Source organism: Lactuca serriola, chromosome 1 (genome assembly GCF_051521515.1).
Source record: "Lactuca serriola cultivar US96UC23 chromosome 1, Lser_US96UC23_V15, whole genome shotgun sequence".
Lineage (NCBI taxonomy): Eukaryota > Viridiplantae > Streptophyta > Magnoliopsida > Asterales > Asteraceae > Lactuca > Lactuca serriola.
In genome coordinates, this window is record NC_136408.1 from 202,861,039 (window position 1) to 202,879,866 (window position 18,828).

General features: G+C 48.1%; 49 non-coding genes and 5 pseudogenes across 49 annotated transcripts; all 54 read right to left on the reverse strand.

Annotated features, from left to right (window-relative positions):
• Positions 1-122: 122 nt before the first annotated feature.
• Positions 123-241, reverse strand: LOC145084788 (5S ribosomal RNA). The gene has a single exon (XR_013699218.1). It is a non-coding gene; the product is annotated as a 5S ribosomal RNA (ribosomal RNA).
• Positions 242-472: 231 nt separating this feature from the next.
• On the reverse strand, positions 473-591 carry LOC145084442 (5S ribosomal RNA). Its single transcript, XR_013698885.1, has one exon. It is a non-coding gene; the product is annotated as a 5S ribosomal RNA (ribosomal RNA).
• A 231-nt stretch (positions 592-822) lies between these two features.
• LOC145084800 (5S ribosomal RNA) lies at positions 823-941 on the reverse strand. The gene has a single exon (XR_013699229.1). It is a non-coding gene; the product is annotated as a 5S ribosomal RNA (ribosomal RNA).
• A 230-nt stretch (positions 942-1,171) lies between these two features.
• Positions 1,172-1,290, reverse strand: LOC145083079 (5S ribosomal RNA). The gene has a single exon (XR_013697568.1). It is a non-coding gene; the product is annotated as a 5S ribosomal RNA (ribosomal RNA).
• Positions 1,291-1,522: 232 nt separating this feature from the next.
• Positions 1,523-1,641, reverse strand: LOC145084813 (5S ribosomal RNA). The gene has a single exon (XR_013699241.1). It is a non-coding gene; the product is annotated as a 5S ribosomal RNA (ribosomal RNA).
• Positions 1,642-1,872: 231 nt separating this feature from the next.
• On the reverse strand, positions 1,873-1,991 carry LOC145084443 (5S ribosomal RNA). The gene has a single exon (XR_013698886.1). It is a non-coding gene; the product is annotated as a 5S ribosomal RNA (ribosomal RNA).
• A 231-nt stretch (positions 1,992-2,222) lies between these two features.
• Positions 2,223-2,341, reverse strand: LOC145084825 (5S ribosomal RNA). The gene has a single exon (XR_013699253.1). It is a non-coding gene; the product is annotated as a 5S ribosomal RNA (ribosomal RNA).
• A 231-nt stretch (positions 2,342-2,572) lies between these two features.
• On the reverse strand, positions 2,573-2,691 carry LOC145083080 (5S ribosomal RNA). The gene has a single exon (XR_013697569.1). It is a non-coding gene; the product is annotated as a 5S ribosomal RNA (ribosomal RNA).
• Positions 2,692-2,923: 232 nt separating this feature from the next.
• LOC145084836 (5S ribosomal RNA) lies at positions 2,924-3,042 on the reverse strand. Its single transcript, XR_013699264.1, has one exon. It is a non-coding gene; the product is annotated as a 5S ribosomal RNA (ribosomal RNA).
• A 231-nt stretch (positions 3,043-3,273) lies between these two features.
• Positions 3,274-3,392, reverse strand: LOC145085336 (5S ribosomal RNA). The gene has a single exon (XR_013699739.1). It is a non-coding gene; the product is annotated as a 5S ribosomal RNA (ribosomal RNA).
• A 231-nt stretch (positions 3,393-3,623) lies between these two features.
• On the reverse strand, positions 3,624-3,742 carry LOC145084848 (5S ribosomal RNA). Its single transcript, XR_013699275.1, has one exon. It is a non-coding gene; the product is annotated as a 5S ribosomal RNA (ribosomal RNA).
• Positions 3,743-3,974: 232 nt separating this feature from the next.
• LOC145084860 (5S ribosomal RNA) lies at positions 3,975-4,093 on the reverse strand. The gene has a single exon (XR_013699286.1). It is a non-coding gene; the product is annotated as a 5S ribosomal RNA (ribosomal RNA).
• Positions 4,094-4,324: 231 nt separating this feature from the next.
• Positions 4,325-4,443, reverse strand: LOC145084871 (5S ribosomal RNA). Its single transcript, XR_013699297.1, has one exon. It is a non-coding gene; the product is annotated as a 5S ribosomal RNA (ribosomal RNA).
• Positions 4,444-4,675: 232 nt separating this feature from the next.
• LOC145085340 (5S ribosomal RNA) lies at positions 4,676-4,794 on the reverse strand. The gene has a single exon (XR_013699743.1). It is a non-coding gene; the product is annotated as a 5S ribosomal RNA (ribosomal RNA).
• A 231-nt stretch (positions 4,795-5,025) lies between these two features.
• LOC145084883 (5S ribosomal RNA) lies at positions 5,026-5,144 on the reverse strand. The gene has a single exon (XR_013699308.1). It is a non-coding gene; the product is annotated as a 5S ribosomal RNA (ribosomal RNA).
• A 232-nt stretch (positions 5,145-5,376) lies between these two features.
• On the reverse strand, positions 5,377-5,495 carry LOC145084895 (5S ribosomal RNA). Its single transcript, XR_013699320.1, has one exon. It is a non-coding gene; the product is annotated as a 5S ribosomal RNA (ribosomal RNA).
• A 231-nt stretch (positions 5,496-5,726) lies between these two features.
• Positions 5,727-5,845, reverse strand: LOC145084444 (5S ribosomal RNA). The gene has a single exon (XR_013698887.1). It is a non-coding gene; the product is annotated as a 5S ribosomal RNA (ribosomal RNA).
• A 231-nt stretch (positions 5,846-6,076) lies between these two features.
• On the reverse strand, positions 6,077-6,195 carry LOC145084907 (5S ribosomal RNA). The gene has a single exon (XR_013699331.1). It is a non-coding gene; the product is annotated as a 5S ribosomal RNA (ribosomal RNA).
• A 230-nt stretch (positions 6,196-6,425) lies between these two features.
• LOC145083081 (5S ribosomal RNA) lies at positions 6,426-6,544 on the reverse strand. The gene has a single exon (XR_013697570.1). It is a non-coding gene; the product is annotated as a 5S ribosomal RNA (ribosomal RNA).
• Positions 6,545-6,776: 232 nt separating this feature from the next.
• On the reverse strand, positions 6,777-6,895 carry LOC145084919 (5S ribosomal RNA). Its single transcript, XR_013699342.1, has one exon. It is a non-coding gene; the product is annotated as a 5S ribosomal RNA (ribosomal RNA).
• A 231-nt stretch (positions 6,896-7,126) lies between these two features.
• Positions 7,127-7,245, reverse strand: LOC145084445 (5S ribosomal RNA). Its single transcript, XR_013698888.1, has one exon. It is a non-coding gene; the product is annotated as a 5S ribosomal RNA (ribosomal RNA).
• A 231-nt stretch (positions 7,246-7,476) lies between these two features.
• LOC145084931 (5S ribosomal RNA) lies at positions 7,477-7,595 on the reverse strand. The gene has a single exon (XR_013699354.1). It is a non-coding gene; the product is annotated as a 5S ribosomal RNA (ribosomal RNA).
• A 231-nt stretch (positions 7,596-7,826) lies between these two features.
• LOC145083082 (5S ribosomal RNA) lies at positions 7,827-7,945 on the reverse strand. The gene has a single exon (XR_013697571.1). It is a non-coding gene; the product is annotated as a 5S ribosomal RNA (ribosomal RNA).
• Positions 7,946-8,177: 232 nt separating this feature from the next.
• On the reverse strand, positions 8,178-8,296 carry LOC145084943 (5S ribosomal RNA). Its single transcript, XR_013699365.1, has one exon. It is a non-coding gene; the product is annotated as a 5S ribosomal RNA (ribosomal RNA).
• Positions 8,297-8,527: 231 nt separating this feature from the next.
• LOC145085337 (5S ribosomal RNA) lies at positions 8,528-8,646 on the reverse strand. Its single transcript, XR_013699740.1, has one exon. It is a non-coding gene; the product is annotated as a 5S ribosomal RNA (ribosomal RNA).
• Positions 8,647-8,877: 231 nt separating this feature from the next.
• On the reverse strand, positions 8,878-8,996 carry LOC145084955 (5S ribosomal RNA). Its single transcript, XR_013699376.1, has one exon. It is a non-coding gene; the product is annotated as a 5S ribosomal RNA (ribosomal RNA).
• A 232-nt stretch (positions 8,997-9,228) lies between these two features.
• LOC145084967 (5S ribosomal RNA) lies at positions 9,229-9,347 on the reverse strand. The gene has a single exon (XR_013699387.1). It is a non-coding gene; the product is annotated as a 5S ribosomal RNA (ribosomal RNA).
• Positions 9,348-9,578: 231 nt separating this feature from the next.
• Positions 9,579-9,697, reverse strand: LOC145084978 (5S ribosomal RNA). The gene has a single exon (XR_013699398.1). It is a non-coding gene; the product is annotated as a 5S ribosomal RNA (ribosomal RNA).
• A 231-nt stretch (positions 9,698-9,928) lies between these two features.
• Positions 9,929-10,047, reverse strand: LOC145084990 (5S ribosomal RNA). Its single transcript, XR_013699409.1, has one exon. It is a non-coding gene; the product is annotated as a 5S ribosomal RNA (ribosomal RNA).
• Positions 10,048-10,279: 232 nt separating this feature from the next.
• On the reverse strand, positions 10,280-10,398 carry LOC145084939 (5S ribosomal RNA). The gene has a single exon (XR_013699361.1). It is a non-coding gene; the product is annotated as a 5S ribosomal RNA (ribosomal RNA).
• Positions 10,399-10,629: 231 nt separating this feature from the next.
• Positions 10,630-10,748, reverse strand: LOC145085145 (5S ribosomal RNA). The gene has a single exon (XR_013699557.1). It is a non-coding gene; the product is annotated as a 5S ribosomal RNA (ribosomal RNA).
• A 231-nt stretch (positions 10,749-10,979) lies between these two features.
• Positions 10,980-11,098, reverse strand: LOC145085003 (5S ribosomal RNA). Its single transcript, XR_013699421.1, has one exon. It is a non-coding gene; the product is annotated as a 5S ribosomal RNA (ribosomal RNA).
• A 199-nt stretch (positions 11,099-11,297) lies between these two features.
• On the reverse strand, positions 11,298-11,415 carry LOC145079875 (5S ribosomal RNA; annotated as a pseudogene).
• Positions 11,416-11,646: 231 nt separating this feature from the next.
• Positions 11,647-11,765, reverse strand: LOC145085015 (5S ribosomal RNA). Its single transcript, XR_013699432.1, has one exon. It is a non-coding gene; the product is annotated as a 5S ribosomal RNA (ribosomal RNA).
• Positions 11,766-11,996: 231 nt separating this feature from the next.
• Positions 11,997-12,115, reverse strand: LOC145085027 (5S ribosomal RNA). Its single transcript, XR_013699443.1, has one exon. It is a non-coding gene; the product is annotated as a 5S ribosomal RNA (ribosomal RNA).
• Positions 12,116-12,346: 231 nt separating this feature from the next.
• Positions 12,347-12,465, reverse strand: LOC145085039 (5S ribosomal RNA). The gene has a single exon (XR_013699455.1). It is a non-coding gene; the product is annotated as a 5S ribosomal RNA (ribosomal RNA).
• A 231-nt stretch (positions 12,466-12,696) lies between these two features.
• Positions 12,697-12,815, reverse strand: LOC145085052 (5S ribosomal RNA). Its single transcript, XR_013699467.1, has one exon. It is a non-coding gene; the product is annotated as a 5S ribosomal RNA (ribosomal RNA).
• A 231-nt stretch (positions 12,816-13,046) lies between these two features.
• Positions 13,047-13,165, reverse strand: LOC145085063 (5S ribosomal RNA). Its single transcript, XR_013699478.1, has one exon. It is a non-coding gene; the product is annotated as a 5S ribosomal RNA (ribosomal RNA).
• Positions 13,166-13,396: 231 nt separating this feature from the next.
• On the reverse strand, positions 13,397-13,515 carry LOC145083274 (5S ribosomal RNA). The gene has a single exon (XR_013697752.1). It is a non-coding gene; the product is annotated as a 5S ribosomal RNA (ribosomal RNA).
• Positions 13,516-13,746: 231 nt separating this feature from the next.
• LOC145085074 (5S ribosomal RNA) lies at positions 13,747-13,865 on the reverse strand. Its single transcript, XR_013699489.1, has one exon. It is a non-coding gene; the product is annotated as a 5S ribosomal RNA (ribosomal RNA).
• Positions 13,866-14,096: 231 nt separating this feature from the next.
• Positions 14,097-14,215, reverse strand: LOC145085085 (5S ribosomal RNA). Its single transcript, XR_013699500.1, has one exon. It is a non-coding gene; the product is annotated as a 5S ribosomal RNA (ribosomal RNA).
• Positions 14,216-14,446: 231 nt separating this feature from the next.
• Positions 14,447-14,565, reverse strand: LOC145085097 (5S ribosomal RNA). Its single transcript, XR_013699511.1, has one exon. It is a non-coding gene; the product is annotated as a 5S ribosomal RNA (ribosomal RNA).
• Positions 14,566-14,796: 231 nt separating this feature from the next.
• On the reverse strand, positions 14,797-14,915 carry LOC145083276 (5S ribosomal RNA). The gene has a single exon (XR_013697754.1). It is a non-coding gene; the product is annotated as a 5S ribosomal RNA (ribosomal RNA).
• A 231-nt stretch (positions 14,916-15,146) lies between these two features.
• LOC145085108 (5S ribosomal RNA) lies at positions 15,147-15,265 on the reverse strand. The gene has a single exon (XR_013699522.1). It is a non-coding gene; the product is annotated as a 5S ribosomal RNA (ribosomal RNA).
• Positions 15,266-15,496: 231 nt separating this feature from the next.
• On the reverse strand, positions 15,497-15,615 carry LOC145085119 (5S ribosomal RNA). The gene has a single exon (XR_013699533.1). It is a non-coding gene; the product is annotated as a 5S ribosomal RNA (ribosomal RNA).
• A 231-nt stretch (positions 15,616-15,846) lies between these two features.
• LOC145085131 (5S ribosomal RNA) lies at positions 15,847-15,965 on the reverse strand. Its single transcript, XR_013699544.1, has one exon. It is a non-coding gene; the product is annotated as a 5S ribosomal RNA (ribosomal RNA).
• A 200-nt stretch (positions 15,966-16,165) lies between these two features.
• LOC145079876 (5S ribosomal RNA) lies at positions 16,166-16,283 on the reverse strand (annotated as a pseudogene).
• Positions 16,284-16,515: 232 nt separating this feature from the next.
• Positions 16,516-16,634, reverse strand: LOC145085143 (5S ribosomal RNA). Its single transcript, XR_013699555.1, has one exon. It is a non-coding gene; the product is annotated as a 5S ribosomal RNA (ribosomal RNA).
• A 200-nt stretch (positions 16,635-16,834) lies between these two features.
• LOC145079877 (5S ribosomal RNA) lies at positions 16,835-16,952 on the reverse strand (annotated as a pseudogene).
• Positions 16,953-17,183: 231 nt separating this feature from the next.
• Positions 17,184-17,302, reverse strand: LOC145083138 (5S ribosomal RNA). Its single transcript, XR_013697624.1, has one exon. It is a non-coding gene; the product is annotated as a 5S ribosomal RNA (ribosomal RNA).
• A 200-nt stretch (positions 17,303-17,502) lies between these two features.
• Positions 17,503-17,620, reverse strand: LOC145079879 (5S ribosomal RNA; annotated as a pseudogene).
• A 231-nt stretch (positions 17,621-17,851) lies between these two features.
• LOC145083911 (5S ribosomal RNA) lies at positions 17,852-17,970 on the reverse strand. The gene has a single exon (XR_013698374.1). It is a non-coding gene; the product is annotated as a 5S ribosomal RNA (ribosomal RNA).
• Positions 17,971-18,201: 231 nt separating this feature from the next.
• LOC145085154 (5S ribosomal RNA) lies at positions 18,202-18,320 on the reverse strand. The gene has a single exon (XR_013699566.1). It is a non-coding gene; the product is annotated as a 5S ribosomal RNA (ribosomal RNA).
• Positions 18,321-18,520: 200 nt separating this feature from the next.
• LOC145079880 (5S ribosomal RNA) lies at positions 18,521-18,638 on the reverse strand (annotated as a pseudogene).
• Between the last annotated feature and the right edge of the window lie 190 nt (positions 18,639-18,828).

Here is an 18,828-nt window from a genome sequence, read left to right on the forward strand (position 1 = left end):
ACGAAAAGCATCAACCATGAACCGGAGGGCACCCGAGCATAGAAATAGCAAGAAAGAAAGGAAAAAAAAGCAAAAAAACCGCACGTAAAATCTAAAAAAACGCAAACGGACAACGAAAAAGGGGGGTGCAACACGAGGACTTCCCAGGGGGTCACCCATCCTAGTACTACTCTCGCCCAAGCACGCTTAACTGCGGAGTTCTGATGGGATCCGGTGCATTAGTGCTGGTATGATCGCACCCGAAATACTATCCATGTTTATTGTTTTTATGTGTTACAAGACGCAGAACCTCCTTTGTTTTCGTACGCGGGGCGTGGGACCCACGTGACCGATCGGCTCCGTTCCAAAAATACGAAAAGCATCAACCATGAACCGGAGGGCACCCGAGCATAGAAATAGCAAGAAAGAAAGGAAAAAAAGCAAAAAAACCGCACGTAAAATCTAAAAAAACGCAAACGGACAACGAAAAAGGGGGATGCAACACGAGGACTTCCTAGGGGGTCACCCATCCTAGTACTACTCTCGCCCAAGCACGCTTAACTGCGGAGTTCTGATGGGATCCGGTGCATTAGTGCTGGTATGATCGCACCCGAAATACTATCCATGTTTATTGTTTTTATGTGTTACAAGACGCAGAACCTCCTTTGTTTTGGTACGCGGGGCGTGGGACCCACGTGACCGATCGGCTCCGTTCCAAAAATACGAAAAGCATCAACCGTGAACCGGAGGGCACCCGAGCATAGAAATAGCAAGAAAGAAAGGAAAAAAAGCAAAAAAACCGCACGTAAAATCTAAAAAAACGCAAACGGACAACGAAAAAGGGGGGTGCAACACGAGGACTTCCCAGGGGGTCACCCATCCTAGTACTACTCTCGCCCAAGCACGCTTAACTGCGGAGTTCTGATGGGATCCGGTGCATTAGTGCTGGTATGATCGCACCCGAAATACTATCCATGTTTATTGTTTTTATGTGTTACAAGACGCAGAACCTCCTTTGTTTTGGTACGCGGGGCGTGGGACCCACGTGACCGATCGGCTCCGTTCCAAAAATACGAAAAGCATCAACCATGAACCGGAGGGCACCCGAGCATAGAAATAGCAAGAAAGAAAGGAAAAAAGCAAAAAAAACGCACGTAAAATCTAAAAAAGAGCAAACGGACAACGAAAAAGGGGGGTGCAACACGAGGACTTCCCAAGGGGTCACCCATCCTAGTACTACTCTCGCCCAAGCACGCTTAACTGCGGAGTTCTGATGGGATCCGGTGCATTAGTGCTGGTATGATCGCACCCGAAATACTATCCATGTTTATTGTTTTTATGTGTTACAAGACGCAGAACCTCCTTTGTTTTGGTACGCGGGGCGTGGGACCCACGTGACCGATCGGCTCCGTTCCAAAAATACGAAAAGCATCAACCATGAACCGGAGGGCACCCGAGCATAGAAATAGCAAGAAAGAAAGGAAAAAAAAGCAAAAAAACCGCACGTAAAATCTAAAAAAACGCAAACGGACAACGAAAAAGGGGGGTGCAACACGAGGACTTCCCAGGGGGTCACCCATCCTAGTACTACTCTCGCCCAAGCACGCTTAACTGCGGAGTTCTGATGGGATCCGGTGCATTAGTGCTGGTATGATCGCACCCGAAATACTATCCATGTTTATTGTTTTTATGTGTTACAAGACGCAGAACCTCCTTTGTTTTGGTACGCGGGGCGTGGGACCCACGTGACCGATCGGCTCCGTTCCAAAAATACGAAAAGCATCAACCATGAACCGGAGGGCACCCGAGCATAGAAATAGCAAGAAAGAAAGGAAAAAAAGCAAAAAAACCGCACGTAAAATCTAAAAAAACGCAAACGGACAACGAAAAAGGGGGATGCAACACGAGGACTTCCTAGGGGGTCACCCATCCTAGTACTACTCTCGCCCAAGCACGCTTAACTGCGGAGTTCTGATGGGATCCGGTGCATTAGTGCTGGTATGATCGCACCCGAAATACTATCCATGTTTATTGTTTTTATGTGTTACAAGACGCAGAACCTCCTTTGTTTTGGTACGCGGGGCGTGGGACCCACGTGACCGATCGGCTCCGTTCCAAAAATACGAAAAGCATCAACCATGAACCGGAGGGCACCCGAGCATAGAAATAGCAAGAAAGAAAGGAAAAAAAGCAAAAAAACCGCACGTAAAATCTAAAAAAACGCAAACGGACAACGAAAAAGGGGGGTGCAACACGAGGACTTCCCAGGGGGTCACCCATCCTAGTACTACTCTCGCCCAAGCACGCTTAACTGCGGAGTTCTGATGGGATCCGGTGCATTAGTGCTGGTATGATCGCACCCGAAATACTATCCATGTTTATTGTTTTTATGTGTTACAAGACGCAGAACCTCCTTTGTTTTGGTACGCGGGGCGTGGGACCCACGTGACCGATCGGCTCCGTTCCAAAAATACGAAAAGCATCAACCATGAACCGGAGGGCACCCGAGCATAGAAATAGCAAGAAAGAAAGGAAAAAAAGCAAAAAAAACGCACGTAAAATCTAAAAAAGAGCAAACGGACAACGAAAAAGGGGGGTGCAACACGAGGACTTCCCAAGGGGTCACCCATCCTAGTACTACTCTCGCCCAAGCACGCTTAACTGCGGAGTTCTGATGGGATCCGGTGCATTAGTGCTGGTATGATCGCACCCGAAATACTATCCATGTTTATTGTTTTTATGTGTTACAAGACGCAGAACCTCCTTTGTTTTGGTACGCGGGGCGTGGGACCCACGTGACCGATCGGCTCCGTTCCAAAAATACGAAAAGCATCAACCATGAACCGGAGGGCACCCGAGCATAGAAATAGCAAGAAAGAAAGGAAAAAAAAGCAAAAAAACCGCACGTAAAATCTAAAAAAACGCAAACGGACAACGAAAAAGGGGGGTGCAACACGAGGACTTCCCAGGGGGTCACCCATCCTAGTACTACTCTCGCCCAAGCACGCTTAACTGCGGAGTTCTGATGGGATCCGGTGCATTAGTGCTGGTATGATCGCACCCGAAATACTATCCATGTTTATTGTTTTTATGTGTTACAAGACGCAGAACCTCCTTTGTTTTGGTACGCGGGGCGTGGGACCCACGTGACCGATCGGCTCCGTTCCAAAAATACGAAAAGCATCAACCATGAACCGGAGGGCACCCGAGCATAGAAATAGCAAGAAAGAAAGGAAAAAAAGCAAAAAAACCGCACGTAAAATCTAAAAAAACGCAAACGGACAACGAAAAAGGGGGGTGCAACACGAGGACTTCCCAGGGGGTCACCCATCCTAGTACTACTCTCGCCCAAGCACGCTTAACTGCGGAGTTCTGATGGGATCCGGTGCATTAGTGATGGTATGATCGCACCGGAAATACTATCCATGTTTATTGTTTTTATGTGTTACAAGACGCAGAACCTCCTTTGTTTTGGTACGCGGGGCGTGGGACCCACGTGACCGATCGGCTCCGTTCCAAAAATACGAAAAGCATCAACCATGAACCGGAGGGCACCCGAGCATAGAAATAGCAAGAAAGAAAGGAAAAAAAGCAAAAAAACCGCACGTAAAATCTAAAAAAACGCAAACGGACAACGAAAAAGGGGGGTGCAACACGAGGACTTCCCAGGGGGTCACCCATCCTAGTACTACTCTCGCCCAAGCACGCTTAACTGCGGAGTTCTGATGGGATCCGGTGCATTAGTGCTGGTATGATCGCACCCGAAATACTATCCATGTTTATTGTTTTTATGTGTTACAAGACGCAGAACCTCCTTTGTTTTGGTACGCGGGGCGTGGGACCCACGTGACCGATCGGCTCCGTTCCAAAAATACGAAAAGCATCAACCATGAACCGGAGGGCACCCGAGCATAGAAATAGCAAGAAAGAAAGGAAAAAAAAGCAAAAAAACCGCACATAAAATCTAAAAAAACGCAAACGGACAACGAAAAAGGGGGGTGCAACACGAGGACTTCCCAGGGGGTCACCCATCCTAGTACTACTCTCGCCCAAGCACGCTTAACTGCGGAGTTCTGATGGGATCCGGTGCATTAGTGCTGGTATGATCGCACCCGAAATACTATCCATGTTTCTTGTTTTTATGTGTTACAAGACGCAGAACCTCCTTTGTTTTGGTACGCGGGGCGTGGGACCCACGTGACCGATCGGCTCCGTTCCAAAAATACGAAAAGCATCAACCATGAACCGGAGGGCACCCGAGCATAGAAATAGCAAGAAAGAAAGGAAAAAAAGCAAAAAAACCGCACGTAAAATCTAAAAAAACGCAAACGGACAACGAAAAAGGGGGGTGCAACACGAGGACTTCCCAGGGGGTCACCCATCCTAGTACTACTCTCGCCCAAGCACGCTTAACTGCGGAGTTCTGATGGGATCCGGTGCATTAGTGCTGGTATGATCGCACCCGAAATACTATCCATGTTTATTGTTTTTATGTGTTACAAGACGCAGAACCTCCTTTGTTTTGGTACGCGGGGCGTGGGACCCACGTGACCGATCGGCTCCGTTCCAAAAATACGAAAAGCATCAACCATGAACCGGAGGGCACCCGAGCATAGAAATAGCAAGAAAGAAAGGAAAAAAAAGCAAAAAAACCGCACGTAAAATCTAAAAAAACGCAAACGGACAACGAAAAAGGGGGGTGCAACACGAGGACTTCCCAGGGGGTCACCCATCCTAGTACTACTCTCGCCGAAGCACGCTTAACTGTGGAGTTCTGATGGGATCCGGTGCATTAGTGCTGGTATGATCGCACCCGAAATACTATCCATGTTTATTGTTTTTATGTGTTACAAGACGCAGAACCTCCTTTGTTTTGGTACGCGGGGCGTGGGACCCACGTGACCGATCGGCTCCGTTCCAAAAATACGAAAAGCATCAACCATGAACCGGAGGGCACCCGAGCATAGAAATAGCAAGAAAGAAAGGAAAAAAAGCAAAAAAACCGCACGTAAAATCTAAAAAAACGCAAACGGACAACGAAAAAGGGGGGTGCAACACGAGGACTTCCCAGGGGGTCACCCATCCTAGTACTACTCTCGCCCAAGCACGCTTAACTGCGGAGTTCTGATGGGATCCGGTGCATTAGTGCTGGTATGATCGCACCCGAAATACTATCCATGTTTCTTGTTTTTATGTGTTACAAGACGCAGAACCTCCTTTGTTTTGGTACGCGGGGCGTCGGACCCACGTGACCGATCGGCTCCGTTCCAAAAATACGAAAAGCATCAACCATGAACCGGAGGGCACCCGAGCATAGAAATAGCAAGAAAGAAAGGAAAAAAAAGCAAAAAAACCGCACGTAAAATCTAAAAAAACGCAAACGGACAACGAAAAAGGGGGGTGCAACACGAGGACTTCCCAGGGGGTCACCCATCCTAGTACTACTCTCGCCCAAGCACGCTTAACTGCGGAGTTCTGATGGGATCCGGTGCATTAGTGCTGGTATGATCGCACCCGAAATACTATCCATGTTTATTGTTTTTATGTGTTACAAGACGCAGAACCTCCTTTGTTTTCGTACGCGGGGCGTGGGACCCACGTGACCGATCGGCTCCGTTCCAAAAATACGAAAAGCATCAACCATGAACCGGAGGGCACCCGAGCATAGAAATAGCAAGAAAGAAAGGAAAAAAAGCAAAAAAACCGCACGTAAAATCTAAAAAAACGCAAACGGACAACGAAAAAGGGGGATGCAACACGAGGACTTCCTAGGGGGTCACCCATCCTAGTACTACTCTCGCCCAAGCACGCTTAACTGCGGAGTTCTGATGGGATCCGGTGCATTAGTGCTGGTATGATCGCACCCGAAATACTATCCATGTTTATTGTTTTTATGTGTTACAAGACGCAGAACCTCCTTTGTTTTGGTACGCGGGGCGTGGGACCCACGTGACCGATCGGCTCCGTTCCAAAAATACGAAAAGCATCAACCGTGAACCGGAGGGCACCCGAGCATAGAAATAGCAAGAAAGAAAGGAAAAAAAGCAAAAAAACCGCACGTAAAATCTAAAAAAACGCAAACGGACAACGAAAAAGGGGGGTGCAACACGAGGACTTCCCAGGGGGTCACCCATCCTAGTACTACTCTCGCCCAAGCACGCTTAACTGCGGAGTTCTGATGGGATCCGGTGCATTAGTGCTGGTATGATCGCACCCGAAATACTATCCATGTTTATTGTTTTTATGTGTTACAAGACGCAGAACCTCCTTTGTTTTGGTACGCGGGGCGTGGGACCCACGTGACCGATCGGCTCCGTTCCAAAAATACGAAAAGCATCAACCATGAACCGGAGGGCACCCGAGCATAGAAATAGCAAGAAAGAAAGGAAAAAAGCAAAAAAAACGCACGTAAAATCTAAAAAAGAGCAAACGGACAACGAAAAAGGGGGGTGCAACACGAGGACTTCCCAAGGGGTCACCCATCCTAGTACTACTCTCGCCCAAGCACGCTTAACTGCGGAGTTCTGATGGGATCCGGTGCATTAGTGCTGGTATGATCGCACCCGAAATACTATCCATGTTTATTGTTTTTATGTGTTACAAGACGCAGAACCTCCTTTGTTTTGGTACGCGGGGCGTGGGACCCACGTGACCGATCGGCTCCGTTCCAAAAATACGAAAAGCATCAACCATGAACCGGAGGGCACCCGAGCATAGAAATAGCAAGAAAGAAAGGAAAAAAAAGCAAAAAAACCGCACGTAAAATCTAAAAAAACGCAAACGGACAACGAAAAAGGGGGGTGCAACACGAGGACTTCCCAGGGGGTCACCCATCCTAGTACTACTCTCGCCCAAGCACGCTTAACTGCGGAGTTCTGATGGGATCCGGTGCATTAGTGCTGGTATGATCGCACCCGAAATACTATCCATGTTTATTGTTTTTATGTGTTACAAGACGCAGAACCTCCTTTGTTTTGGTACGCGGGGCGTGGGACCCACGTGACCGATCGGCTCCGTTCCAAAAATACGAAAAGCATCAACCATGAACCGGAGGGCACCCGAGCATAGAAATAGCAAGAAAGAAAGGAAAAAAAGCAAAAAAACCGCACGTAAAATCTAAAAAAACGCAAACGGACAACGAAAAAGGGGGATGCAACACGAGGACTTCCTAGGGGGTCACCCATCCTAGTACTACTCTCGCCCAAGCACGCTTAACTGCGGAGTTCTGATGGGATCCGGTGCATTAGTGCTGGTATGATCGCACCCGAAATACTATCCATGTTTATTGTTTTTATGTGTTACAAGACGCAGAACCTCCTTTGTTTTGGTACGCGGGGCGTGGGACCCACGTGACCGATCGGCTCCGTTCCAAAAATACGAAAAGCATCAACCATGAACCGGAGGGCACCCGAGCATAGAAATAGCAAGAAAGAAAGGAAAAAAAGCAAAAAAACCGCACGTAAAATCTAAAAAAACGCAAACGGACAACGAAAAAGGGGGGTGCAACACGAGGACTTCCCAGGGGGTCACCCATCCTAGTACTACTCTCGCCCAAGCACGCTTAACTGCGGAGTTCTGATGGGATCCGGTGCATTAGTGCTGGTATGATCGCACCCGAAATACTATCCATGTTTATTGTTTTTATGTGTTACAAGACGCAGAACCTCCTTTGTTTTGGTACGCGGGGCGTGGGACCCACGTGACCGATCGGCTCCGTTCCAAAAATACGAAAAGCATCAACCATGAACCGGAGGGCACCCGAGCATAGAAATAGCAAGAAAGAAAGGAAAAAAAGCAAAAAAAACGCACGTAAAATCTAAAAAAGAGCAAACGGACAACGAAAAAGGGGGGTGCAACACGAGGACTTCCCAAGGGGTCACCCATCCTAGTACTACTCTCGCCCAAGCACGCTTAACTGCGGAGTTCTGATGGGATCCGGTGCATTAGTGCTGGTATGATCGCACCCGAAATACTATCCATGTTTATTGTTTTTATGTGTTACAAGACGCAGAACCTCCTTTGTTTTGGTACGCGGGGCGTGGGACCCACGTGACCGATCGGCTCCGTTCCAAAAATACGAAAAGCATCAACCATGAACCGGAGGGCACCCGAGCATAGAAATAGCAAGAAAGAAAGGAAAAAAAAGCAAAAAAACCGCACGTAAAATCTAAAAAAACGCAAACGGACAACGAAAAAGGGGGGTGCAACACGAGGACTTCCCAGGGGGTCACCCATCCTAGTACTACTCTCGCCCAAGCACGCTTAACTGCGGAGTTCTGATGGGATCCGGTGCATTAGTGCTGGTATGATCGCACCCGAAATACTATCCATGTTTATTGTTTTTATGTGTTACAAGACGCAGAACCTCCTTTGTTTTGGTACGCGGGGCGTGGGACCCACGTGACCGATCGGCTCCGTTCCAAAAATACGAAAAGCATCAACCATGAACCGGAGGGCACCCGAGCATAGAAATAGCAAGAAAGAAAGGAAAAAAAGCAAAAAAACCGCACGTAAAATCTAAAAAAACGCAAACGGACAACGAAAAAGGGGGGTGCAACACGAGGACTTCCCAGGGGGTCACCCATCCTAGTACTACTCTCGCCCAAGCACGCTTAACTGCGGAGTTCTGATGGGATCCGGTGCATTAGTGATGGTATGATCGCACCGGAAATACTATCCATGTTTATTGTTTTTATGTGTTACAAGACGCAGAACCTCCTTTGTTTTGGTACGCGGGGCGTGGGACCCACGTGACCGATCGGCTCCGTTCCAAAAATACGAAAAGCATCAACCATGAACCGGAGGGCACCCGAGCATAGAAATAGCAAGAAAGAAAGGAAAAAAAGCAAAAAAACCGCACGTAAAATCTAAAAAAACGCAAACGGACAACGAAAAAGGGGGGTGCAACACGAGGACTTCCCAGGGGGTCACCCATCCTAGTACTACTCTCGCCCAAGCACGCTTAACTGCGGAGTTCTGATGGGATCCGGTGCATTAGTGCTGGTATGATCGCACCCGAAATACTATCCATGTTTATTGTTTTTATGTGTTACAAGACGCAGAACCTCCTTTGTTTTGGTACGCGGGGCGTGGGACCCACGTGACCGATCGGCTCCGTTCCAAAAATACGAAAAGCATCAACCATGAACCGGAGGGCACCCGAGCATAGAAATAGCAAGAAAGAAAGGAAAAAAAAGCAAAAAAACCGCACATAAAATCTAAAAAAACGCAAACGGACAACGAAAAAGGGGGGTGCAACACGAGGACTTCCCAGGGGGTCACCCATCCTAGTACTACTCTCGCCCAAGCACGCTTAACTGCGGAGTTCTGATGGGATCCGGTGCATTAGTGCTGGTATGATCGCACCCGAAATACAATCCATGTTTATTGTTTTTATGTGTTACAAGACGCAGAACCTCCTTTGTTTTGGTACGCGGGGCGTGGGACCCACGTGACCGATCGGCTCCGTTCCAAAAATACGAAAAGCATCAACCATGAACCGGAGGGCACCCGAGCATAGAAATAGCAAGAAAGAAAGGAAAAAAAGCAAAAAAACCGCACGTAAAATCTAAAAAAACGCAAACGGACAACGAAAAAGGGGGGTGCAACACGAGGACTTCCCAGGGGGTCACCCATCCTAGTACTACTCTCGCCCAAGCACGCTTAACTGCGGAGTTCTGATGGGATCCGGTGCATTAGTGCTGGTATGATCGCACCCGAAATACTATCCATGTTTCTTGTTTTTATGTGTTACAAGACGCAGAACCTCCTTTGTTTTGGTACGCGGGGCGTGGGACCCACGTGACCGATCGGCTCCGTTCCAAAAATACGAAAAGCATCAACCATGAACCGGAGGGCACCCGAGCATAGAAATAGCAAGAAAGAAAGGAAAAAAAGCAAAAAAACCGCACGTAAAATCTAAAAAAACGCAAACGGACAACGAAAAAGGGGGGTGCAACACGAGGACTTCCCAGGGGGTCACCCATCCTAGTACTACTCTCGCCCAAGCACGCTTAACTGCGGAGTTCTGATGGGATCCGGTGCATTAGTGCTGGTATGATCGCACCCGAAATACTATCCATGTTTATTGTTTTTATGTGTTACAAGACGCAGAACCTCCTTTGTTTTGGTACGCGGGGCGTGGGACCCACGTGACCGATCGGCTCCGTTCCAAAAATACGAAAAGCATCAACCATGAACCGGAGGGCACCCGAGCATAGAAATAGCAAGAAAGAAAGGAAAAAAAAGCAAAAAAACCGCACGTAAAATCTAAAAAAACGCAAACGGACAACGAAAAAGGGGGGTGCAACACGAGGACTTCCCAGGGGGTCACCCATCCTAGTACTACTCTCGCCGAAGCACGCTTAACTGCGGAGTTCTGATGGGATCCGGTGCATTAGTGCTGGTATGATCGCACCCGAAATACTATCCATGTTTATTGTTTTTATGTGTTACAAGACGCAGAACCTCCTTTGTTTTGGTACGCGGGGCGTGGGACCCACGTGACCGATCGGCTCCGTTCCAAAAATACGAAAAGCATCAACCATGAACCGGAGGGCACCCGAGCATAGAAATAGCAAGAAAGAAAGGAAAAAAAGCAAAAAAACCGCACGTAAAATCTAAAAAAACGCAAACGGACAACGAAAAAGGGGGGTGCAACACGATGACTTCCTAGGGGGTCACCCATCCTAGTACTACTCTCGCCCAAGCACGCTTAACTGCGGAGTTCTGATGGGATCCGGTGCATTAGTGCTGGTATGATCGCACCCGAAATACTATCCATGTTTATTGTTTTTATGTGTTACAAGACGCAGAACCTCCTTTGTTTTGGTACGCGGGGCGTGGGACCCACGTGACCGATCGGCTCCGTTCCAAAAATACGAAAAGCATCAACCATGAACCGGAGGGCACCCGAGCATAGAAATAGCAAGAAAGAAACGAAAAAAAGCAAAAAAACCGCACGTAAAATCTAAAAAAACGCAAACGGACAACGAAAAAGGGGGGTGCAACACGAGGACTTCCCAGGGGGTCACCCATCCTAGTACTACTCTCGCCCAAGCACGCTTAACTGCGGAGTTCTGATGGGATCCGGTGCATTAGTGCTGGTATGATCGCACCCGAAATACTATCCATTTTATTGTTTTTATGTGTTACAATACGCAGAACCTCCTTTGTTTTGGTACGCGGGGCGTGGGACCCACGTGACCGATCGGCTCCGTTCCAAAAATACGAAAAGCATCAACCATGAACCGGAGGGCACCCGAGCATAGAAATAGCAAGAAAGAAATGAAAAAAAGCAAAAAAACCGCACGTAAAATCTAAAAAAACGCAGGACTTCCCAGGGGGTCACCCATCCTAATACTACTCTCGCCCAAGCACGCTTAACTGCGGAGTTCTGATGGGATCCGGTGCATTAGTGCTGGTATGATCGCACCCGAAATACTATCCATGTTTATTGTTTTTATGTGTTACAAGACGCAGAACCTCCTTTGTTTTGGTACGCGGGGCGTGGGACCCACGTGACCGATCGGCTCCGTTCCAAAAATACGAAAAGCATCAACCATGAACCGGAGGGCACCCGAGCATAGAAATAGCAAGAAAGAAAGGAAAAAAAGCAAAAAAACCGCACGTAAAATCTAAAAAAACGCAAACGGACAACGAAAAAGGGGGGTGCAACACGAGGACTTCCCAGGGGGTCACCCATCCTAGTACTACTCTCGCCCAAGCACGCTTAACTGCGGAGTTCTGATGGGATCCGGTGCATTAGTGCTGGTATGATCGCACCCGAAATACTATCCATGTTTATTGTTTTTATGTGTTACAAGACGCAGAACCTCCTTTGTTTTGGTACGCGGGGCGTGGGACCCACGTGACCGATCGGCTCCGTTCCAAAAATACGAAAAGCATCAACCATGAACCGGAGGGCACCCGAGCATAGAAATAGCAAGAAAGAAAGGAAAAAAAGCAAAAAAACCGCACGTAAAATCTAAAAAAACGCAAACGGACAACGAAAAAGGGGGGTGCAACACGAGGACTTCCCAGGGGGTCACCCATCCTAGTACTACTCTCGCCCAAGCACGCTTAACTGCGGAGTTCTGATGGGATCCGGTGCATTAGTGCTGGTATGATCGCACCCGAAATACTATCCATGTTTATTGTTTTTATGTGTTACAAGACGCAGAACCTCCTTTGTTTTGGTACGCGGGGCGTGGGACCCACGTGACCGATCGGCTCCGTTCCAAAAATACGAAAAGCATCAACCATGAACCGGAGGGCACCCGAGCATAGAAATAGCAAGAAAGAAAGGAAAAAAAGCAAAAAAACCGCACGTAAAATCTAAAAAAACGCAAACGGACAACGAAAAAGGGGGGTGCAACACGAGGACTTCCCAGGGGGTCACCCATCCTAGTACTACTCTCGCCCAAGCACGCTTAACTGCGGAGTTCTGATGGGATCCGGTGCATTAGTGCTGGTATGATCGCACCCGAAATACTATCCATGTTTCTTGTTTTTATGTGTTACAAGACGCAGAACCTCCTTTGTTTTGGTACGCGGGGCGTGGGACCCACGTGACCGATCGGCTCCGTTCCAAAAATACGAAAAGCATCAACCATGAACCGGAGGGCACCCGAGCATAGAAATAGCAAGAAAGAAAGGAAAAAAAGCAAAAAAACCGCACGTAAAATCTAAAAAAACGCAAACGGACAACGTAAAAGGGGGGTGCAACACGAGGACTTCCCAGGGGGTCACCCATCCTAGTACTACTCTCGCCCAAGCACGCTTAACTGCGGAGTTCTGATGGGATCCGGTGCATTAGTGCTGGTATGATCGCACCCGAAATACTATCCATGTTTATTGTTTTTATGTGTTACAAGACGCAGAACCTCCTTTGTTTTGGTACGCGGGGCGTGGGACCCACGTGACCGATCGGCTCCGTTCCAAAAATACGAAAAGCATCAACCATGAACCGGAGGGCACCCGAGCATAGAAATAGCAAGAAAGAAAGGAAAAAAAGCAAAAAAACCGCACGTAAAATCTAAAAAAACGCAAACGGACAACGAAAAAGGGGGGTGCAACACGAGGACTTCCCAGGGGGTCACCCATCCTAGTACTACTCTCGCCCAAGCACGCTTAACTGCGGAGTTCTGATGGGATCCGGTGCATTAGTGCTGGTATGATCGCACCCGAAATACTATCCATGTTTATTGTTTTTATGTGTTACAAGACGCAGAACCTCCTTTGTTTTGGTACGCGGGGCGTGGGACCCACGTGACCGATCGGCTCCGTTCCAAAAATACGAAAAGCATCAACCATGAACCGGAGGGCACCCGAGCATAGAAATAGCAAGAAAGAAAGGAAAAAAAGCAAAAAAACCGCACGTAAAATCTAAAAAAACGCAAACGGACAACGAAAAAGGGGGGTGCAACACGAGGACTTCCCAGGGGGTCACCCATCCTAGTACTACTCTCGCCCAAGCACGCTTAACTGCGGAGTTCTGATGGGATCCGGTGCATTAGTGCTGGTATAATCGCACCCGAAATACTATCCATGTTTATTGTTTTTATGTGTTACAAGACGCAGAACCTCCTTTGTTTTGGTACGCGGGGCGTGGGACCCACGTGACCGATCGGCTCCGTTCCAAAAATACGAAAAGCATCAACCATGAACCGGAGGGCACCCGAGCATAGAAATAGCAAGAAAGAAAGGAAAAAAAGCAAAAAAACCGCACGTAAAATCTAAAAAAACGCAAACGGACAACGAAAAAGGGGGGTGCAACACGAGGACTTCCCAGGGGGTCACCCATCCTAGTACTACTCTCGCCCAAGCACGCTTAACTGCGGAGTTCTGATGGGATCCGGTGCATTAGTGCTGGTATGATCGCACCCGAAATACTATCCATGTTTCTTGTTTTTATGTGTTACAAGACGCAGAACCTCCTTTGTTTTGGTACGCGGGGCGTGGGACCCACGTGACCGATCGGCTCCGTTCCAAAAATACGAAAAGCATCAACCATGAACCGGAGGGCACCCGAGCATAGAAATAGCAAGAAAGAAAGGAAAAAAAGCAAAAAAACCGCACGTAAAATCTAAAAAAACGCAAACGGACAACGTAAAAGGGGGGTGCAACACGAGGACTTCCCAGGGGGTCACCCATCCTAGTACTACTCTCGCCCAAGCACGCTTAACTGCGGAGTTCTGATGGGATCCGGTGCATTAGTGCTGGTATGATCGCACCCGAAATACTATCCATGTTTATTGTTTTTATGTGTTACAAGACGCAGAACCTCCTTTGTTTTGGTACGCGGGGCGTGGGACCCACGTGACCGATCGGCTCCGTTCCAAAAATACGAAAAGCATCAACCATGAACCGGAGGGCACCCGAGCATAGAAATAGCAAGAAAGAAAGGAAAAAAAGCAAAAAAACCGCACGTAAAATCTAAAAAAACGCAAACGGACAACGAAAAAGGGGGGTGCAACACGAGGACTTCCCAGGGGGTCACCCATCCTAGTACTACTCTCGCCCAAGCACGCTTAACTGCGGAGTTCTGATGGGATCCGGTGCATTAGTGCTGGTATGATCGCACCCGAAATACTATCCATGTTTATTGTTTTTATGTGTTACAAGACGCAGAACCTCCTTTGTTTTGGTACGCGGGGCGTGGGACCCACGTGACCGATCGGCTCCGTTCCAAAAATACGAAAAGCATCAACCATGAACCGGAGGGCACCCGAGCATAGAAATAGCAAGAAAGAAAGGAAAAAAAGCAAAAAAACCGCACGTAAAATCTAAAAAAACGCAAACGGACAACGAAAAAGGGGGGTGCAACACGAGGACTTCCCAGGGGGTCACCCATCCTAGTACTACTCTCGCCCAAGCACGCTTAACTGCGGAGTTCTGATGGGATCCGGTGCATTAGTGCTGGTATAATCGCACCCGAAATACTATCCATGTTTATTGTTTTTATGTGTTACAAGACGCAGAACCTCCTTTGTTTTGGTACGCGGGGCGTGGGACCCACGTGACCGATCGGCTCCGTTCCAAAAATACGAAAAGCATCAACCATGAACCGGAGGGCACCCGAGCATAGAAATAGCAAGAAAGAAAGGAAAAAAAGCAAAAAAACCGCACGTAAAATCTAAAAAAACGCAAACGGACAACGAAAAAGGGGGGTGCAACACGAGGACTTCCCAGGGGGTCACCCATCCTAGTACTACTCTCGCCCAAGCACGCTTAACTGCGGAGTTCTGATGGGATCCGGTGCATTAGTGCTGGTATGATCGCACCCGAAATACTATCCATGTTTATTGTTTTTATGTGTTACAAGACGCAGAACCTCCTTTGTTTTGGTACGCGGGGCGTGGGACCCACGTGACCGATCGGCTCCGTTCCAAAAATACGAAAAGCATCAACCATGAACCGGAGGGCACCCGAGCATAGAAATAGCAAGAAAGAAAGGAAAAAAAGCAAAAAAACCGCACGTAAAATCTAAAAAAACGCAAACGGACAACGAAAAAGGGGGGTGCAACACGAGGACTTCCCAGGGGGTCACCCATCCTAGTACTACTCTCGCCCAAGCACGCTTAACTGCGGAGTTCTGATGGGATCCGGTGCATTAGTGCTGGTATGATCGCACCCGAAATACTATCCATGTTTATTGTTTTTATGTGTTACAAGACGCAGAACCTCCTTTGTTTTGGTACGCGGGGCGTGGGACCCACGTGACCGATCGGCTCCGTTCCAAAAATACGAAAAGCATCAACCATGAACCGGAGGGCACCCGAGCATAGAAATAGCAAGAAAGAAAGGAAAAAAAGCAAAAAAACCGCACGTAAAATCTAAAAAAACGCAAACGGACAACGAAAAAGGGGGGTGCAACACGAGGACTTCCCAGGGGGTCACCCATCCTAGTACTACTCTCGCCCAAGCACGCTTAACTGCGGAGTTCTGATGGGATCCGGTGCATTAGTGCTGGTATGATCGCACCCGAAATACTATCCATGTTTATTGTTTTTATGTGTTACAAGACGCAGAACCTCCTTTGTTTTGGTACGCGGGGCGTGGGACCCACGTGACCGATCGGCTCCGTTCCAAAAATACGAAAAGCATCAACCATGAACCGGAGGGCACCCGAGCATAGAAATAGCAAGAAAGAAAGGAAAAAAAGCAAAAAAACCGCACGTAAAATCTAAAAAAACGCAGGACTTCCCAGGGGGTCACCCATCCTAATACTACTCTCGCCCAAGCACGCTTAACTGCGGAGTTCTGATGGGATCCGGTGCATTAGTGCTGGTATGATCGCACCCGAAATACTATCCATGTTTATTGTTTTTATGTGTTACAAGACGCAGAACCTCCTTTGTTTTGGTACGCGGGGCGTGGGACCCACGTGACCGATCGGCTCCGTTCCAAAAATACGAAAAGCATCAACCATGAACCGGAGGGCACCCGAGCATAGAAATAGCAAGAAAGAAAGGAAAAAAAGCAAAAAAACCGCACGTAAAATCTAAAAAAACGCAAACGGACAACGAAAAAGGGGGGGTGCAACACGAGGACTTCCCAGGGGGTCACCCATCCTAGTACTACTCTCGCCCAAGCACGCTTAACTGCGGAGTTCTGATGGGATCCGGTGCATTAGTGCTGGTATGATCGCACCCGAAATACTATCCATGTTTATTGTTTTTATGTGTTACAAGACGCAGAACCTCCTTTGTTTTGGTACGCGGGGCGTGGGACCCACGTGACCGATCGGCTCCGTTCCAAAAATACGAAAAGCATCAACCATGAAACGGAGGGCACCCGAGCATAGAAATAGCAAGAAAGAAAGGAAAAAAAGCAAAAAAACCGCACGTAAAATCTAAAAAAACGCAGGACTTCCCAGGGGGTCACCCATCCTAATACTACTCTCGCCCAAGCACGCTTAACTGCGGAGTTCTGATGGGATCCGGTGCATTAGTGCTGGTATGATCGCACCCGAAATACTATCCATGTTTATTGTTTTTATGTGTTACAAGACGCAGAACCTCCTTTGTTTTGGTACGCGGGGCGTGGGACCCACGTGACCGATCGGCTCCGTTCCAAAAATACGAAAAGCATCAACCATGAACCGGAGGGCACCCGAGCATAGAAATAGCAAGAAAGAAAGGAAAAAAAGCAAAAAAACCGCACGTAAAATCTAAAAAAACGCAAACGGACAACGAAAAAGGGGGGTGCAACACGAGGACTTCCCAGGGGGTCACCCATCCTAGTACTACTCTCGCCCAAGCACGCTTAGCTGCGGAGTTCTGATGGGATCCGGTGCATTAGTGCTGGTATGATCGCACCCGAAATACTATCCATGTTTATTGTTTTTATGTGTTACAAGACGCAGAACCTCCTTTGTTTTGGTACGCTGGGCGTGGGACCCACGTGACCGATCGGCTCCGTTCCAAAAATACGAAAAGCATCAACCATGAACCGGAGGGCACCCGAGCATAGAAATAGCAAGAAAGAAAGGAAAAAAAGCAAAAAAACCGCACGTAAAATCTAAAAAAACGCAGGACTTCCCAGGGGGTCACCCATCCTAATACTACTCTCGCCCAAGCACGCTTAACTGCGGAGTTCTGATGGGATCCGGTGCATTAGTGCTGGTATGATCGCACCCGAAATACTATCCATGTTTATTGTTTTTATGTGTTACAAGACGCAGAACCTCCTTTGTTTTGGTACGCGGGGCGTGGGACCCACGTGACCGATCGGCTCCGTTCCAAAAATACGAAAAGCATCAACCATGAACCGGAGGGCACCCGAGCATAGAAATAGCAAGAAAGAAAGGAAAAAAAGCAAAAAAACCGCACGTAAAATCTAAAAAAACGCAAACGGACAACGAAAAAGGGGGGTGCAACACGAGGACTTCCCAGGGGGTCACCCATCCTAGTACTACTCTCGCCCAAGCACGCTTAACTGCGGAGTTCTGATGGGATCCGGTGCATTAGTGCTGGTATGTTCGCACCCGAAATACTATCCATGTTTATTGTTTTTATGTGTTACAAGACGCAGAACCTCCTTTGTTTTGGTACGCGGGGCGTGGGACCCACGTAACCGATCGGCTCCGTTCCAAAAATACGAAAAGCATCAACCATGAACCGGAGGGCACCCGAGCATAGAAATAGCAAGAAAGAAAGGAAAAAAAGCAAAAAAACCGCACGTAAAATCTAAAAAAACGCAAACGGACAACGAAAAAGGGGGGTGCAACACGAGGACTTCCCAGGGGGTCACCCATCCTAGTACTACTCTCGCCCAAGCACGCTTAACTGCGGAGTTCTGATGGGATCCGGTGCATTAGTGCTGGTATGATCGCACCCGAAATACTATCCATGTTTATTGTTTTTATGTGTTACAAGACGCAGAACCTCCTTTGTTTTGGTACGCGGGGCGTGGGACCCACGTGACCGATCGGCTCCGTTCCAAAAATACGAAAAGCATCAACCATGAACCGGAGGGCACCCGAGCATAGAAATAGCAAGAAAGAAAGGAAAAAAAGCAAAAAAACCGCACGTAAAATCTAAAAAAACGCAGGACTTCCCAGGGGGTCACCCATCCTAATACTACTCTCGCCCAAGCACGCTTAACTGCGGAGTTCTGATGGGATCCGGTGCATTAGTGCTGGTATGATCGCACCCGAAATACTATCCATGTTTATTGTTTTTATGTGTTACAAGACGCAGAACCTCCTTTGTTTTGGTACGCGGGGCGTGGGACCCACGTGACCGATCGGCTCCGTTCCAAAAATACGAAAAGCATCAACCATGAACCGGAGGGCACCCGAGCATAGAAATAGCAAGAAAGAAAGGAAAAAAAGCAAAAAAACCG